General features: G+C 42.2%; 1 protein-coding gene across 1 annotated transcript in view; it reads right to left on the bottom strand.

Moving 5' to 3' along the window:
* sona (sol narae) overlaps positions 1-17771 on the bottom strand; it is a 679307-nt gene that overhangs the window by 478491 nt on the left and 183045 nt on the right. The window lies entirely within an intron of this gene.

Here is a 17771-nt window from a genome sequence, read left to right on the forward strand (position 1 = left end):
TAAGAAGAACAGACATGTAAACTAAAAGAAAAATTAAATGGATACTTTGGTAGTTAATGGGAGTACATAAGTTTAAAGATATAAGAAAACGAAATAAAGGAAAATTAATATTTTTAGGGAATAAAGATATGGAAGTGGTACACTTACTAGAGGACTAACGCTACAAAAAAGAAACAAGGAAAATGAGTGATGAGATGTATGTACAATTAAAAAATGAACTTTATTCTCTCATTATGGGAATGGAAGCAAACAGGGAGAATAGTAAAACTGTGTAATATTATCCGAGGAATGTGGGAAGTGAGATTAATATAAAGAACATGAAACCAGAGACGATTATCAACTGATGAGGATTTTCATGTTCAGGTATCCGAGTCCCTATGATGAAAATGAAATTTAGAAAATACTTCGCAACGGTTAAATCTCATTCATTACTAAAAAAACCGGGCCCGCAGTCTAAGGGTAGCGAGCCTGAATCTTACCCCGAAAGCCTGGATTCGATTTCTGCCAAGGTGAACATTTTTTACCCGGATCTGAGGACTGGTTCGAGGTCCATTCAGCTGCTTGAGAACAACTGAGGAACTACCTGACGCTGAAATAGCGTCGCAGCTATAGAAAACCAAGAATAACGACCAGGAAAATCATTCGCCCTCGACCACATGTCACCTCGTAATCTGCAGGCTTTTGGGCTGAGCAGCGACTGTTTGTTAGGCCAAGTCCCATCAGGACAGTATCAACACGGGGTTATTATTAGAGATACGTCCAATAGGGATTTATAGGACATGTATATAATAATAATAATAATAATAATAATAATAATAATAATAATAATAATAATAATAATAATAATAATAATAATAATAATAATAATCTCACATCAGCTAACGTATGCAGGCATTTGAATCTGACGCCATCTAGGGTGCCTGTGTGTAAATTTGGACGTTCCATTTCACTCTACCAGATGGCAGAGTGAACCGCTTCTGTCTTGGGCGATCTACGGCTGGGTTTGATTTTATTAATTTTGTCGGCTAAACACCAAATGCGTCACTTGCCGATATCGTACGACATGGAATGCCGAATGGACTTTCCTCCATCCATCAAAATTCCGGCTACCTTTGCCAGGTTTGATTCCGTGATATTGGGATCCGGAAGCCGAGACTCTACCAGTGATCCACAGTGCAAGCCAAGGTTCTTAAACACGTGCAAGCTATGTACTGTATATACACGAGTATTATAATTAATTTTTTGTAACATATTTTTGTTTAGGATTACTACAATAGTAGTTTGCTCTATAAATAACCAGCTGCATGTATCAATAAAGATTACAATAAACGAATACCCTCTCGCCTGTTTCTTGACATCCATGTTTAGAAGAGAAGATGAAAATGAAAATTCACAGCCTATTTCCAGTCTTTTGACCGGGTCAGGAATGGAATGAATCAAGCCCCCATCTAGCGGCGAGGGTAGGAATCCTGCCGGCTGCCGAAGCCTGTCGCACTCCAGAAGAGAAATTAATTAATTACCGGTAATTCATTTGTTCATTCATTCGAACAAGTGTCTTAAGTGATGAGAATAAAATATCTTCAATTCCAAGTAATCGAATTTTGGCCTTTTTAATTGTAGTTACCTCTTCTTCAGATGAGTAAAATCCATATCAAATTAAAATAAATTAAAATAAAGAAAAGCCATATATTTTATGCAATAAATATATGACACACCTACTAAAAGTCTACAAAGAAATACATAACAGAATAAAAAGGCTAGCCGATATTCTAGGGAAGGTTGGTCATCTTGCCGTGTCAATCTCAAACCTCATTCAGCAGTCGAGATTAATGGCAGCGGTTAAATATTCATTCTAGTCAGGCAGCTGACCATTGCCTTCACTTGCCCTTCTTCAATGAAGGGAACTACTACAGCACTTACAGCCTTCTAATACTGCAACTTTATAGTATGATCATGCACAACCTTAGTGTTTAGATGTGCACAGTATGTTTCGATTAGCAAATATTATTAGCGACTTATGATAGCCTCATAAAAGCTAAATACTATATTGTAGTCATGTTCATTCTCTTGGCAAGGAGTACTGTGCGACCTTTCCTACTGAACAACCGACTTGCTTCTTATTCATTTCGATATGAATGATGAATGATAATAGATCAAACGTTGATTGACATTGCTGCAGTGTCCCTTGAAAACAGTTGTCATGTCTTCAGGTTGCAAACCTCGGGGTCATCTCCGTGTCCTCACTGGCTAGAGACGCGCTGTCTCGATCATCGGAGTAGTAAGCAGGACGTGTCCTCACCCACTGCTACTGAAAGGACAGAGACCCCCTAATTGAACAGTTATCGATACAGAGCTCGTCCAAGGTTTTAATAAGTATTTTATGAAGGGCAGACCCCGCCTCCTTAACTGAATGATCAGCATTGTGGCCTTCTGTTCCAGGGGCGTAGCCAAGTGGGGGGTGCGGGTTTACTGGGGGTTAGAAACCCTTCTCCAAGGTATTTTTTTAAATAAAATAAAAAAATAACTATGAACAAGTGAAAGTCGATTGAATGGGATGACTCTTTTGAACATTCAACAATTTCTTAAATCTTTCCAAGAAGCCTTGAAAGTTGGATTTTTGATTGTAATCTGAACATACCATTCGCTGTAAAACTGTTGACCTTGATCACATTGTTTTTGTTATGTATTTTAATGTAAGATTTACTAATGTACAGGTATGCAATTGAATATCAACAAAATTTACTGGTACCAGTGTCCTTATAAAGACGCTCATGCATGCGCACACCACACACTCACATGCAGCTTCATTAGTTCTATCATAATTTTTTAACTATAACCCTCCACTCCCCAGTCGGGCAATCCTGGCTACGCTACTGTTCTGCTCAAAGGCTCCGTGTTTGATTCTCGGCCGGGGCGAGGATTTTAACTGCATATGGTTAATTCCTCTAACTCAGGGACTAGGTGTTTGTTTTCGTCTTAAACACTTCTCTTCGCCTACTTATAACACTGCCAGCCACCATTAAACATACAATAGTAATAAATACATCCCTCTACATTGAATTGACGTCAGCAAGAACATCCAGCCGTAAAACTGGGCCAAATCCCCACTCTGTGCCTTGCGCAGAAAGGCGAGAAAAGGTGAAGAAGAAGAAGAAAAGAAGAAAGAAGACATCTAAATATTTGTCTATACCAAGTATTTTAAGTTCAAAGCAAGAGAACCTGTAGTTGTTATTTCATTATTTGATTCTTGCGATTGTAGCCACGGGACTCCTAATTTTATGTGATTCCAAACCGCAGAAAACTGACAAGTCATTTGAAACATTGGTGAGGAATCAAACCATGGCCACCTCTATTTGAAGCCGGTAGTCTACGGATAATAGACCGAGCGAAATGACAGTGTGGTCAGAGGCGCGTAGCTGTAAGCTTGCGTGCGGGAGATAGAGGGTTCGAACCCCACAGCCCTAAAGATGATTTTCTGTTGTTTCCCATTTCACACCAAGCCAATGCTGGAGCTGTACCTTAATTAAGGTCAGGGCCGCTTCGTTCCAACTCCTAGCCCTCTCCTGTCCCATCGTCGCCATTAGACCTATTTGTGTTGGTGTGACGTAAAGCTAATATATATATAATAGAGGCAGGGAATCGGAACTTGTTAACAAGCCGAATGACCAAGTGAATTATCCTATACCTGCAGGTCATCTATCTAGGCAGTAATCGCCTTAGCTGGTAGACTCAACAACCTTCATGAGGTGTGTGGATAACGGGTTTAGCTCGGAGTTCGATCCTCTAACCTTGAAAATGGGAAATGAGCGCCTAACCACTACGCTGGCTCACTTCGTGGATCGGGCAGCGTATCGATCTCCGAATCTCAAGAACATCCGTTGAAAACCAGTAGAGGTAATTGAATATATTAACTGTGAGAAAAAGTCCGTTCCTTACTCTTTATCATACAACATCGGCATCTTAAAATATTTCTGGTGGTTTCTCTATCATATATAGTAAATAAAGCAGAACGTCGAAAATTACAAGCAGGCAGTCTATCATCATCATCATCATCATCATCTGTTTACCCTCCAGGGTCGGCTTTTTCCCTCGGACACAACGAGGGATCCCACCTCTACCGCCTCAAGGGCAGTGTCCTGGAGCTTCAGACTCTTGGTCGGGGATACAACTGGGGAGAATGACCAGTACATCGCCCAGGCGGCCTCACCTGCTATGCTGAACAGGGGCCTTGTGGAGGGATGGGAAGATTGGAAGGGATAGGCAAGGAAGAGGGAAGGAAGCGGCCGTGGCCTTATGTTAGGTACCATCCCGGCATTCGCCTGGAGGAGAAGTGGGAAACCACGGAAAACCACTTCCAGGATGGCTGAGGTGGGAATCGAACCCACCTCTACTCAGTTGACCTCCCGAGGCTGAGTGGACCCCGTTCCAGCCCTCATACCACTTTTCAAATTTCGTGGCAGAGCCGGGAATCGAACCCGGGCCTCCGGGGGTGGCAGCTAATCACACTAACCACTACACCACAGAGGCGGACGGCAGTCTAAAATCGTAAAATAAAAATGCCTGCACGTTGTAGATGAGGCAGTACAGATTATTATTATTATTATTATTATTATTATTATTATTATTATTATTATTATTATTATTATTATTATTATTATTATCATCATCTAAGCTAGCACATGATTCAGGTGGACTACGCAGGCCCATTTTGTTACTTCTTACAGCTGTTAAGGAATACCTTGAATACCGCGAGGACACACAAATCCATGAAGATCCGCGAGTAGAGAGTAAACAGTCCGCCTCTGTGGTGTAGTGGTTAGTGTGATTAGCTGCCACTCCCAGAGGCCTGGTTCGAATCCCGGCTCTACCACGAAATTTGAAAAGTGGTACGAGGGCTGGAATAAGATCCACTCAGCCTCGGGAGGTCAACTGAATAGAGGATGGGAGGAGAGTTCGATTCCTTCCTCAGCCATCGTCGAAGTGGTTTTCCGTGGTTTCCTGCTTCTCCTCCAGGCAAATGCCGGGGTAGTACATGACTTAAGGCCACGGCCGCTTCTTTCCCTCTTCATTGCCTGTCCCTTCCAATCTTCCCATCCTCCCACAAGGCCTCTGCTCAGCACAGTAGGTAAGGCCATCTGGGCGAGATACTGGTCCTCTTTCCCGGTTGTATCCCACCAACCCAAAGTTTCACGCTCCAGGACACTGCGGTAGAGGTGAGATCGCTCACTGCGTCCGAGGGAAAAACTAACCCTGGAGGGTAAAAAGAGTAAGAAAGAAAGAAAGAAAGAAAGAAAGAAAGAAAGAAAGAAAGAAAGCAGAGAGTAAACAACTGAAAGAAAGCAATTGTAAGATTATTGAATACATGAGATCGTGGGCAATGTTAATACTCTTTTCATAAAGTATTTTAATTTGATGCCACCTAGCTCTGGCTACTAGACAATTTCCACGTCCCTTTTACTCCAGGCCTACTAGATAGCAGAGTAAAGTGGATCTCTCTTGGGAGTCTGTGGCTGATCTTTAATTTACTTTTTTTCCCCGGGTAAACACCAAATGTGTCACCAGAGATCTTTTACATGCCGACAACGTACGACATGGAGTGTCAAACTGACTTTTTTCTGTCCTCCAAAAATGCGACTACCTCTGCTGGGTTTGAACCGGCAGTCTTGAGGTGCAGAGTTCGACATACCACTGGTGCAAGTTAAAAGTTTGTTCTGATAATAATGTGACCTCTGACAACGACCATTTTGTGAATTGCAACACTTACCTTCTATACATTATATCATATATATATATATATATATATATATATATATATATATATATATATATCAGTATGTGCCGGCCCCGTGGTGTAGGGGTAGCGTGCCTGCCTCTTACCCGGAGGCCCCGGGTTCGATTCCCGGCCAGGTCAGGGATTTTTACCTGTACCCGAGGGCTGGTTCGAGGTCCACTCAGCCTACGTGATTAGAATTGAGGAGCTATCTGACGGTGAGATGGCGGCCCCGGTCTAGAAAGCCAAGAATAACAGCCGAGAGGATTCGTCGTGCTGACCACATGACACCTCTTAACCAGCAGGCCTTCGGGCTGAGCTGCGGTCGCTTGGTAAGCCAAGGCCCTTCAAGGGCTGTAGTGCCATGGGGTTTGGTTTGGTTTGGTGTATATCAGTATATATATGCATTTAGAGACATGCATTTCGTTCAAAGCAGCGGTAAACTTTCCATCGTTCATCTGTGGACGAAGTTTTCCATTAGCAGCTAATACAGTATTGCGCCTACAAACTGGACATCAAGTGGCTTTTTCAATTATATCAGCAATATTGTGCTTTGTCGACTTCGAAGTAAGAAAGCTTCCTCGTCAAAAGATTCATCGATTCTTTTAAATCGAGGAAGTTCATGATGTTTGGAATCGTGCAAGGTCGAAAACAAATTACTGTAGCTAAAGGAGGAGAAGGCGTAAAAACCAAAGTACGACATGTCATGAATATTTTATGACAACCAGGTCGTATTTGGCATGACACTTTTTTCGTGCTCGTCTTTCACGGCGTTCATTATCATTTATTATTCCAAAGAACAAGACTAGTAAGACACATGCCTATAACTGGCCCCTCCGAAAACCGTAATAGTAGTTAGTGGGACGTAAATAACATTAACACATATGATTTCCTACTGAAGTCTATTTAATGATACTGTCCCACTTTACGTCCCACTAACTACTTTTACGGTTTTCGGAGACGCCTAGGTGCCGGAATTTAGTCCAGCAGGATTTCTTTTACGTGCCAGTAAATCTACCGACACGAGGTTGACGTATTTGAGCATCTTCAAATATCACCGGACCGAGCCAGGATCGAACCTGCCAAGTTGGGGTCAGAAGGCCAGCGCCTCAACCGTCTGAGCCACTCAGCCCGACAAAAAGCACTGTAACTGACCAAAAAATTTAAGAATTTTTTAGTACGACTTCTCACAAAAACGGCCGTGGTTTGAATATTGCCCTATTAAATATGGATTTTTAAAATGAAACGTTACGTCCCTGTGGATCGGATTCCATGTTAAACTGGGAATCCTGTGGCTATAACCATACTAGACCAAACACCATGAAGCTCAATCCCTGGTGAGCGACTACTGCTCATGGAGATTCGTCCGTTGGATGAGGACGTAAAGCTTTGAGCAGACTCCATGGTGTTTTTCGACAGGAGTAGGCTACGTGCCGACACAGGGTTTCACTTTCTCCCTACCTCATTATCATCATCATCCCACACCCAGACGCGCAGGTCGCGTATGGGCGTCAAATAGAAAGACGTGTACCAGGCGAGCCGAACTTGCCCTCGGACACTCCCGGCACTAAAAGCCATACGATAAGTAAAATAAAAAGCCCAATAGTCTGCAGATTACGAAGTGACGAGTGCGACGAATCCTCTCGGCAGTTAGTCCCCTATGGGTACGGGCGGAAGAATTCATCCACGGTATCCCCTGTCTGTCGCAAGAGATGACTAAAAGTGCCACCCAGGGCTCTAAACTTGGGATTGTAGGTTGGCGACCATGGGGCCCTTAGCTGAGTCCTGAAACTACTTCCGCATACTTGTGCCAGACTCCTCAATTTTCATCTATCTATCCGACCTTACTTGGTCAATTCTTATTCTTTACCGACTCCGATGATATTAGAGCATTCGATGCCTAGGGAATCTTTCATTTTCACGCCCTTCGTGGCCCTTGTCTTTCTTTGGCCGATACCTTCATTTTTCGAAGTGTCGTATCCTTTCCATTTTTTTCTCTCTGATTAGTGTTAATAGAGGATGATTGCCGAATTTTATTTCCTCTTAAAACGATGTACAGCCGGAAGTACCTCCATAATTTAAATAATTTTCGTAAAAATTATGTATTCTCGGGTGAAGATTGCACTTTTGGAAGAAAGCTCCCGTTTCTATGCATCTCTGAGTAGGGATTTTGAACTCGCAGAATTATGGAAATACGACGCACTCCCGCGATGAGATAGGGGACGATGGGATCGTGTGAAGGCCGCTGCAGTTTCCTCACACCACACCGCAAGGCCGATCGCGCTGGCTGCGTGCCACGCACCCTCTTCTGCATGGTAATCATAGGGGCTACTGCTCCTGGGAGCCTGATATGCATCTCCAAATACGACGAGCTTCGCCTAGCAAATAAGCGCGGACATCCGCTGCAATACCCTTGCATCTCATTTCGTGCGTCGCATTGTTGCACGGACAAGATTGGCTCGGAATTGGAGGCATGTCATCTTAACTGCCAATAATCTGGCGAAAACTTTACATGGCGCCGCAATGTAAAGCACATCGATCTTAAGCATCCTACCAAGGGTACTCCGAAGACCACTGGTTCCCAACCTTCTTAAGTTGACGCCCCTATCGAACTAGCTGCCACGGAAGATCAGTGATAGAGGCCCAGCACGTAATCTCAAGATCGTGGGTACAGTCCAGGTGACGACAGGCGAAGATCTATTGATTGCTTATAAATTGTTAATAATCTTGCTGATACTTCATATTTAATTTCACAATGTAATTTACATTCACCTTCACTGAATTCCTTACAAATGTACGATGACAGTTGTGTTATGTGTGATGTTGGAATATTTTCTTGTGCATTATTGTTTAATCATCGTGCAAGCTTGTAAATTTAATTATACATATAGGTCCAATAAGACCGTTTTAATGTTTTATATATTGTAAGTTATCGTCTTTCCCATATTCATCTATGGCACTGATAAGCACAGATCAACATTATGGTTAAGCAGGAATTAATACTTCACATTACACTTACTTAACGTCGCTACCAGAAATGTAAGTTATCCATACATTTGGTAATTATAATAAGTGTGTAGTTTAAGTATCACTGGCATTCTATTTAACGTGCATACATTATGCATCTGTTTGTAATGGTTGAATTTGCATTTCAGAAACACAATAAATAAATAAATAAATAAATAAATAAATAAATAAATAAATAAATAAATAAATAAATAAATAAATAAATAAATAAATAAATAAATAAATAAATAAATAAATATTATTGATTTAAGCCCACTCGGGAGCGCTTAGGTCTAGTTCTTTTTGTATGCTCGGTTTCCTTCCCAATACCTCTATAGAGTCCTGCTAGTAGTTTTTCCTTTCTTTCCTGTGAAAGAGGTTTGCGAGATTTAACAACCTTTGGTAGAGGACACCACGAATGTACCAATTCACAAAATTCAGGGCGGTCTGAGACATCAGTATCAGAAATCCCAGCGGAAGCTAATCTCTTTTAACTTCATTTTGGCCACATGCTTCCAGTCTTGTAGCTTTTGATGAGTGAGAAGGTCTTTTTCGTAAGCCTGTCGTTGTCCGTTCTCAGAAGGTGTCCGTAAAACTTCAGCTGCCTACGTCGCATGCTAGTGTTAGCCGTTTCCTACTGTTGGTACAGTTTAGAGTTCGCTTTCAGTCGGTAGATTCCATCCGGGAGCACTCTTGGCCCATGAATTTTCCGGAGGATACGTTTTTCGACTTTTTCCAGGTCGTCCATGTTGCCTTTCCTGTTCAACAGTAAGGTCTCCGCAGCATATAAGAACTGGGATCTGACAAACAGTTTTGTAATGGTATATTTTGGCATTATTCAAAATGCACTTACTGTTGTAACAGTTTTGCGACAGTTGGTATGCTGCGTTGAGTTTGGCACATCCGTCTAAGATGGAGGTTCCGTTTCTACCATTGAGGTGGACCCATTCACCGAGATACCGGAATCTTTTCATAGATGGTCGTCACAGGGGCTTTCCAGGGGTGCTTACTATCGAAGCACTTTGTCTTTTCCTGTCTTCGCCGCTGTCTCATGTAGGGATTGAACAGCTACTGCAGCATCCTTATAATTGTTGGTTAGGATCGCGATGTCATAGGCGAAGGCCTATGTAACCAGTTTGATTCCGAGATTGCTCAGTGTAAGTTCCCAGGTCTTTAAATCTTTGTCGAGCACGAGATTGAAGAGATTAGGCGAGGGACCATCTCCTTGTCTCACACCAGTTGTGATCTTGAAACTCCGAGACAGTTATCTGAATTTTACCTTGGAGGAGGTGTCTGTGAGAGTCTGTTCGATGAGGGTGCGTGCGTTGTAATCCAATTCTCGATCTTGCAGCACTAAGAAAAGTCTCCGACGATCAATAGTGCCATAAGTCTTTGTGAATTCAATGAATACCACAGTGAAGTTCATACCCCTCACATGTCTTAATTGGAGAATAGTTTTCAGGTCGAAGATCTGCTCAATGTAAGACAGTCCTTGCCTAAATCCTCCCTGATATTCACCAATTATGTGACCACACTGGCTCTCCACATTGTCCCGTTGAATCATAGACAGAACGTTATAGGCTATTGGAAACAGTGATATTTCCCGGTAGTTGTTGACATCACTTCGGTCACATTTCTTATGCAGTGGTTTTATTAGAGCTGTCCTCCAGTCATCACTATCCTGCCAGTCACCCAACAGTCAACCACGATACGGTGTATGACCTCTGCGATTGTAGTTCCGCCTGCTTAAGTGCTTCCGCAATGATGTCATCTTCGCCGGGTCCTTGTTATTATTGAGACAGTTGATGGTGGAAGTTATTTGCTGAAAGGTAGGTGGTTCAGATGGGAGACATACATCTACTGTGTCTACTACAGGTAGTCTTTCCTTGGACTCTTGAGTGTTGATCAACTGGTCGAAGTAGTTTCCCAGAAGTTGCACGTTCCCACGGTTATAGGTAACCAAATTCCCTTCTGGGTTCTTGAAGTGAAGGCATGGCGGATTATAATCTGAGAATTTATATTTGAATGCCCGATAGAAGTTTATGGTGTTGTATTGTCTGAATTCTTCATCTAACTTTTTTAGCCTCGACCGATCATAACATCTCTTCACGCGCCTAATGGTCATGCTTGACAGTTTTATGAAATCCTCCAAGTCTTCCTGTCGCTTAGTCGAATTCCACTTCGTCCAGGCTATAGCTCGCTCGTCGACTGCACGGTCACACTCTCAGTATTCCATCATCTGCGACGTCGATTCCTTCCAGGTTGTCCAAGATTATTCAAGGTCTCATACACTGTGGACTTCCGTTGGTTCCAGTCATTCATCTCTCTTTGTATGATAACAGTTACAAAGCGTTCTGTAATATCATGGAGGAACTGGGAATCAATCCTCGGTGGAGATGCGTTAGAAGGTACTTGTTGCTTAGGTAGTATTTTGGTCTTTATTCGGGTGAAGAAATGGTCCTAGTCGACGTTCCATCCTTTACGAACTCTCACGTTAATGATCTCTTTCCTGTTCCTTGCACTGACTGCGACGCGGTCTATTTGAAATGAATCAGTACCAGGGTTCGGTGACTGCCACGTGTTCCGGTATTTCGGTTTTCTAGAAAAAACTGTGGACTTGATCCTAAGCTGATACAACTTACAAAGTTCTATTAAATGCTTGCCGTTGGTGTTTGTGCACCTATACGCTATATAAGCTCTCACTTTGTCTCGGTACCGTCGTTCTTCTCCCATTTGGGCACTGAAGTCGCCTACCAGGAGCTTGACATGGCGACCTGCGATCTTGCCTATCTCATCTTCTAGCATCTGCCATAACATTTGGGTATTATCAGGGTTCTTCTTGTTATCCTCATTAGTAGGAACATGTGCAATGACACGGGAATATCCTTTGTTTGCACACCTGAAAGATATACATGGAGAGGAGTTCGCTAGTTGACGTGAAATCGACGTTCCAGAGACACTGGAGCCATGTGTGTTTCTAGACGTTGGCTTCCCCTTAATTATTCTGTGACCTTCTAATTCGAAAGCCTCGTCATCAGGAAATCTGGTTTCTTGGACTGCTGCTATCCAAATTTTGCGCTTTTGCATGACGCCTGTTAGTTGCTGAAGTTTTTCGGTCTTACAGAGGGTTTGGATGTTAGTAGTCCCAAAGTTTGTGATGGGTTTAGGTTCCGGTTTTTACTTGGTGGTATTAAGGAACTCCAACTTTCCCCGCGCGATGAGTTCAGACTCCCGAAATTCCGAAGGCCTGAATGCGCCACCGCTGGTGGCGGGAGGTTGGATACTCCATGGGGTAGTGACATCTGTGTCGTTGTTTATCATCGCGTAAGAGCTATTTTATTGACTTGTTATTCACCCCCAAAAAATACATCTTTAATCGACTTTGTCCAACTGTAGACCACATAAATAACTCTTTATGATTTTCTTTGGCACCAGTATTCCTTTATTCGCTTGCTTGCGACTTCTTCCGTTTCATCCACCCAATGTTGTCTTTTCTTAGTCACTGTTTCTGGTTCTTGGAACCCCTCAAATGTTTATATCTTGTTTCTGAATGTGCTTCTGTCATAGATGTCCTTTTCCATGATGTACATTTCTTGCAGATCCTTCTTGGTGTGAATAAACACATTTTTTTACAATCCACTTTACATCGCACCTACACAGATAGGTCTTTTGACGACAATGGGATAGAAAAGGGATAGGGGTAGGAAGGAAGCGACCGTGGCCTTAATTAAGGTCTGGCGTAAAAATGGGAAAACATGGAAAACCATTTTCAGGGCTGCCGACAGTGGGGTTGAACCCTCTATCACCCGAATGCAAGTTGATAGCTAAGTAACCCAAACTGCACAGTCACTTGCTCGGTAAAAAACATTTCATATGAGTTCATATTGGGCTTGTCGTCACTCATTCTCGAAAAGTGTCCGAAGAACTTAATTCTTCGTTTCGTGTGACGTCTGATACCCTGCCCTTGTTTTGTAAAATTCTTAGCTGCTGCGTAATTGAAATCAGAGCATTTTCTATGTCTGAGGACTTTTCCTAGGATTTATCTTTCTTCTTTCTCGATTCCTTCGATGTCTTTTCTGGTTGTTAATCCTAAGCATTCTGAAGCTTATAGGCACTCTGGTTGGATCACTGTCCGATAGTGTCAACTTAGTCTTAATTGAGAATGCTTTCTTGTTATATGTGCTCTTCGAAGAGTGGAATGCAAGATACATTTTCCTGACTCTCTCACCAGTCAATCACCATTGGTCTGCATTTAGGGCTATCATCCAGGTGACAGATTCCCTATCAGTTATTTAATTAGCATTTTTTAATGATTTCAAAGTAGTTGGAAATTTATCAAACATCTCCCTGGATAAATTATTCCAATCCCTCATTCCTCTTCCTATAAACAAATATTTGCCCTAATTTGTCCTCTTGAATAACAACTTTATCTTCATCTTAAGATTTTTCCTGCGTTTAAAAACTCCACTGAAGCTTATTCCTCTACTATTTTCATTCTATGCCATCTCTCTACTCACAGCTCGAAACATTCCGCTTAATCGAGCTGTTCGTCTCCTTACCTCCAAGTCTTCCCAGCCCAAAGTTTGCAACATTTTGTAACACTACTCTTTTGTCGGAAATCGCCCAGAACAAATCGTGATGTTTTCCTTAGAATCCTTTCCAGTTCTTGCATTAAGTACTTCTGATGAGGCTCCCATATACTGACACCACCATACTCTAATTAGGATTTTACCAGTGACTTATACCCCCTCCCCCCATCATAACCATAAAGAGATCCGTAACCTTTATTTACAATCCCGTTTATGTGATTACCCCAGTTTATCAAACTTCACCCTTGATATAAATTATTCCTCCTAGGTACTTACAGCGATCCCCATGAATTACTGTCATCCCATCAACACAGTAATGTCCGGCTCCATGGATAAATGTTTAGCATGCTGGCTTTCGGTTACATGGTTCCCGGGTTCGATTCCCGGCAGGGTCGGGGATTTTAACCATCTTTGGTTAATGTCGCTGGCACAGGGGCTGGGTGTATGTGTCTTCATCATAATTTCATCCACATCACAACCCGCAGGCCGCCTACGGGCATCAAATCAAAAGACCTGCACCTGGCGAGCCGAGTATGTCATCTGACACTCCCGGCACTAAAAGCCATACGCCATTATTATAACACAGTAATTAAAACTGAGAGGACTCCTCTCCCTTGTGGTTTATATTTCCATCGAGTCCGTTGGGTTGTATGATCTCAGTCTCTCCAAGGTGACCAAGGTGCTTGAGTTTAACAACTTAATTTGCTCCATCCTTGTCTAGGGTCATAATATGTTTCGGGGCTTCTTCAGTGTTGGTCTTTTCAAACGAAATCTGCAGGCCGGTTTTCCCTGCTATCTCTTTCAAGGTGATGGCCAATTTGATGTCCTCTGTTAACAGCACAAGATCGTCAGCGAATGCTAAGTTGTTAACAGTGATGCTTTCTTTCTTATAACCTATTCTTACTGGTCCTTAATGCCTTCTTCTGCAAGTACTTTTCCCCATTCTTTGATAAACTTGCCCAGGACGCAGTTGAACAGTAATGGGGATAGGCCATCTCCTTGTCTTACGCCTGTCTTGACTTTGAAAGGCTCCGATATCTCACCCATGAACTTAACTTTTGATTTTGTGTTTGTTAAGTTTCCTTTTGAAAACCGTAATGTCAGTGGTAGACTGTTTTTCTCCGGATCCCAAGAACGCGGGTTCAAACCCGACAGAGGTAGTCGGATTTTTTAAGGGTGGACAAACGTCCATTCGACACACCATGTTGTACGATGTCGGCATGTAAAAGATCTCTAGTGACATATTTTGGTGTTCATCAGACAAAATTAATTAAAACTCAGCCATAGACGCCAAAGAGAGATTAGGTTTACTCTACCATCTAACCGGCCTATAGAAAAATGGAATGTTTTCTTTTATTTTGTTTGTCGTAATCCTGCGTTTAAAACACAAGCTGGGTGATTGGTATTTTGAGAGGCTCCTCTCAAATGTTCTGTAGAAGTCCCTCATGTAGTTATGAAAATCCTCCTCTTCTGTGACCAATTGTTCTTTATCATTCTTTTTTATTTTTGGCAGTTCTTTCCCTTTGTTCTCTAAAATTCGATGAGTACCATCTCATTATTATTATTATTATTATTATTATTATTATTATTATTATTATTATTATTATTATTATTAGGCGGCTTTTGGAGACATCGGTGTACCATAAATTTAGCCAGCAGGAGTTATTTCACAAGCTAGTAAATCTACCGACGTTAGGTTGGTGAGTTTGAACACCTTCGAACACTACTAGTTCAAGTCGGAAACGAACCTGCCACCTTGGGGTCAGAAAGCCAGCGTTCTATCGTCTAATCCACTCAGTCTGGCTGATTAGGATTAAGAGGGAATGTTTATTGTTGTATTTTCCTTTAAAATAATAATCATCATATCATCATTCCCATCATACAAATATCATTATGTCCTCAAGTCAGGTAACACAGTGTAAATAGACAAAATGGTTCGCATAATTTCAAGACTTCTGTCAACATTAGTCAGAAGCATTAGTACTCAGAGGTCGGTTTTTCATGCTCTAGGCCAGTGTTGATTGACATCCATACTAAATTATCACCCATGAGTTTCAAGGTGTATGACATCGTAAATATGTATGGGGCTATCTATTGTATACGATATGTCTGCCGAGTGTGAAGTACAGTATACAATGCCTTATTTCACACGTGAGTTGTGGTTTTAACAAATAGTCTTGTCAGTTTCAACTTAAAAGAGACAGATGATTTCTTACATGGTGACACGATACAACTTTTAGAGTGTCTGATGAGAATACAAGACTGAAAAGATTAGCGCTGTCCTTTAGAAAGGCTATTTACAAGTTAGTACAGCTCTAAAAAAGGTCGTGTATTCTGCGCAGTTGTTATTGTTGTAGTCTTTCTTCCTGTGATTGAAATATGATCCATATATGTTCAGTACTAAGACCGTCTCCGTGAACTAATGGCCAGCGTAATGGCCTTCAGTTCAGTGGGCCTTGGGTTTGATTCTCGGCTGGATCGGAGATTAATTCGGGATTCTGCTGACTCGGGGAATAGCTTTTTGTGTTCGTCTCAATACACATATCTACATGTAAACACAATACATCGCACTACCAGCCACCCCGCAGAAACACAGGAATGAGAATGCATCCCTCCACATAGAGCTGGCGTCAGAAAGAGTAATTGGCAATAAAACTAGACTAAATCCCCACGAAGTGGATCCCAATATATTTGGAAAAAAGCTAGGAGGCAGAAAAAGAAGTAGTCTGATCTGTACTTATCTTTTGTTTGATTTTCACCTACCATATTTTTCTACAAGGTACTGCATTTGACGATCAAGGGTGTGTGCATTTCCAGGATAAATACGAGGGTCGAGTCATAAGTCATGGCAACTATTCTTTTCCTCGCAAACAGGAGACAACACGGAAAATCTAAGATATGCATTTGGAAATATAGGGCATGTACTTATGCATAGTGCCTGAAAACAAATTCTGACTACGTACAAAGGACAGGTTACAGACTGGTTACAGATCTTCGAAATAATCACCCTAGGTTTCCACTGTGCGTTGCCAGCGGTGGGGCAGGCGCTGAATACCATTCGCTGTATGTGTATCGCTAACGTGTGACACCTCTCTCTCCGAAATTCTGTTACGATGTCCTCTTTGTTAGCAAACCGTTGTCCACGTAATGTAATGGCTTCTTGACTTTGGGGATTAGATCATAGTCACACACCTAATGCTTCCCGCAGCTCTGCATGGCAATGCCGTGCATTTCTGCCGTGGAGAACTGCTATTCTAATATACAATCGTTGCTCCTGCTTGTTGACTTCCTTTTTTGTTTCGCTCTCACTCACACACTGAACTTGGGGGCATGCATAGACCCACACTGTTGTTTACATACACCATCTAGTGGCATCATACGCAAGTACATACCGTACGTTTCCAAATGCATATCTTAGATTTTCCATGTTGTCTCCTGTTCGCGAGAAAAAGGAGTTGCCATGACTTATGACTCGACTTCCGTATGTATATAAAACATCATCCTAATATATTCTTAAAAGTAGGATTCCTCTGAAAATGTGTGGGTCGAACGTTGCTCACGTCCATAGGTTTAACATTAAATTACCCTGCACGTGATCCCTGAGTGGTGTCAGACGAACAATAACTTACATGTATCTCTGGCACCTAGATTATCCCTGTGATCTCATGGTTATCATGTACATCATCATCATCATCATCATCATCACCATCATCATTTTACTGTTTCAGTTTCCCGGGTACTGTTGGCGAGCCTCTTCCATACTGTCTTATTGAAATACGTTATGTTGTTAATGACGTTCTCCAGTGTCCTTCCCCGATCTGCAATGTCCATTTTAATGATGTCCATCCAGTGGTTTCTTGGTTTTCCCACCACCGTTTTCCTGCCACGTGTCTCTCCAAATTCCCAGTGTGCGTGGGGGCGGCGAAATAACACCCACGCTATCCCCTGCCTGTCGTAAGAGGTGAATAAAAGGGGCGCCAGGGGCTCTGTCCTTTGGAGCGTGGGTTGGTGACTACGGGCCCTTAGCTGAGTCCTGGTATTGCTTCCACTTACTGGTGCCACGTTCCTCACTTTCATCTATCCTAGCCGACCTCCCTTGGTCAGCACTTGTTCTCTTCCAGCCCCGATGGTATTACGTATGGAGGTCTAGAGAGTCTTCCATTTTCATGCTCTTCGTGGCCCATGTCTTCCTTTGGCCGATAACTTCATTTTTCGAAGTGTCGGATCCTTTCCATTATTTTTCTCTGATTAGTGTTATTATAAAGGAGGGTTCCTTAGTTATACTTTTTCTTAAAACAATAATCCCCACCACACCACTCTCTCCAAGTTAACATAAGCTGTCCTTGTTGGTTCCATCCAAATTACATGCTCAAACCACCGCAATCTGACATAGATCTAAAAATCAT

The sequence above is a fragment of the Anabrus simplex genome, chromosome 3 (assembly GCF_040414725.1).
Source record: "Anabrus simplex isolate iqAnaSimp1 chromosome 3, ASM4041472v1, whole genome shotgun sequence".
Lineage (NCBI taxonomy): Eukaryota > Metazoa > Arthropoda > Insecta > Orthoptera > Tettigoniidae > Anabrus > Anabrus simplex.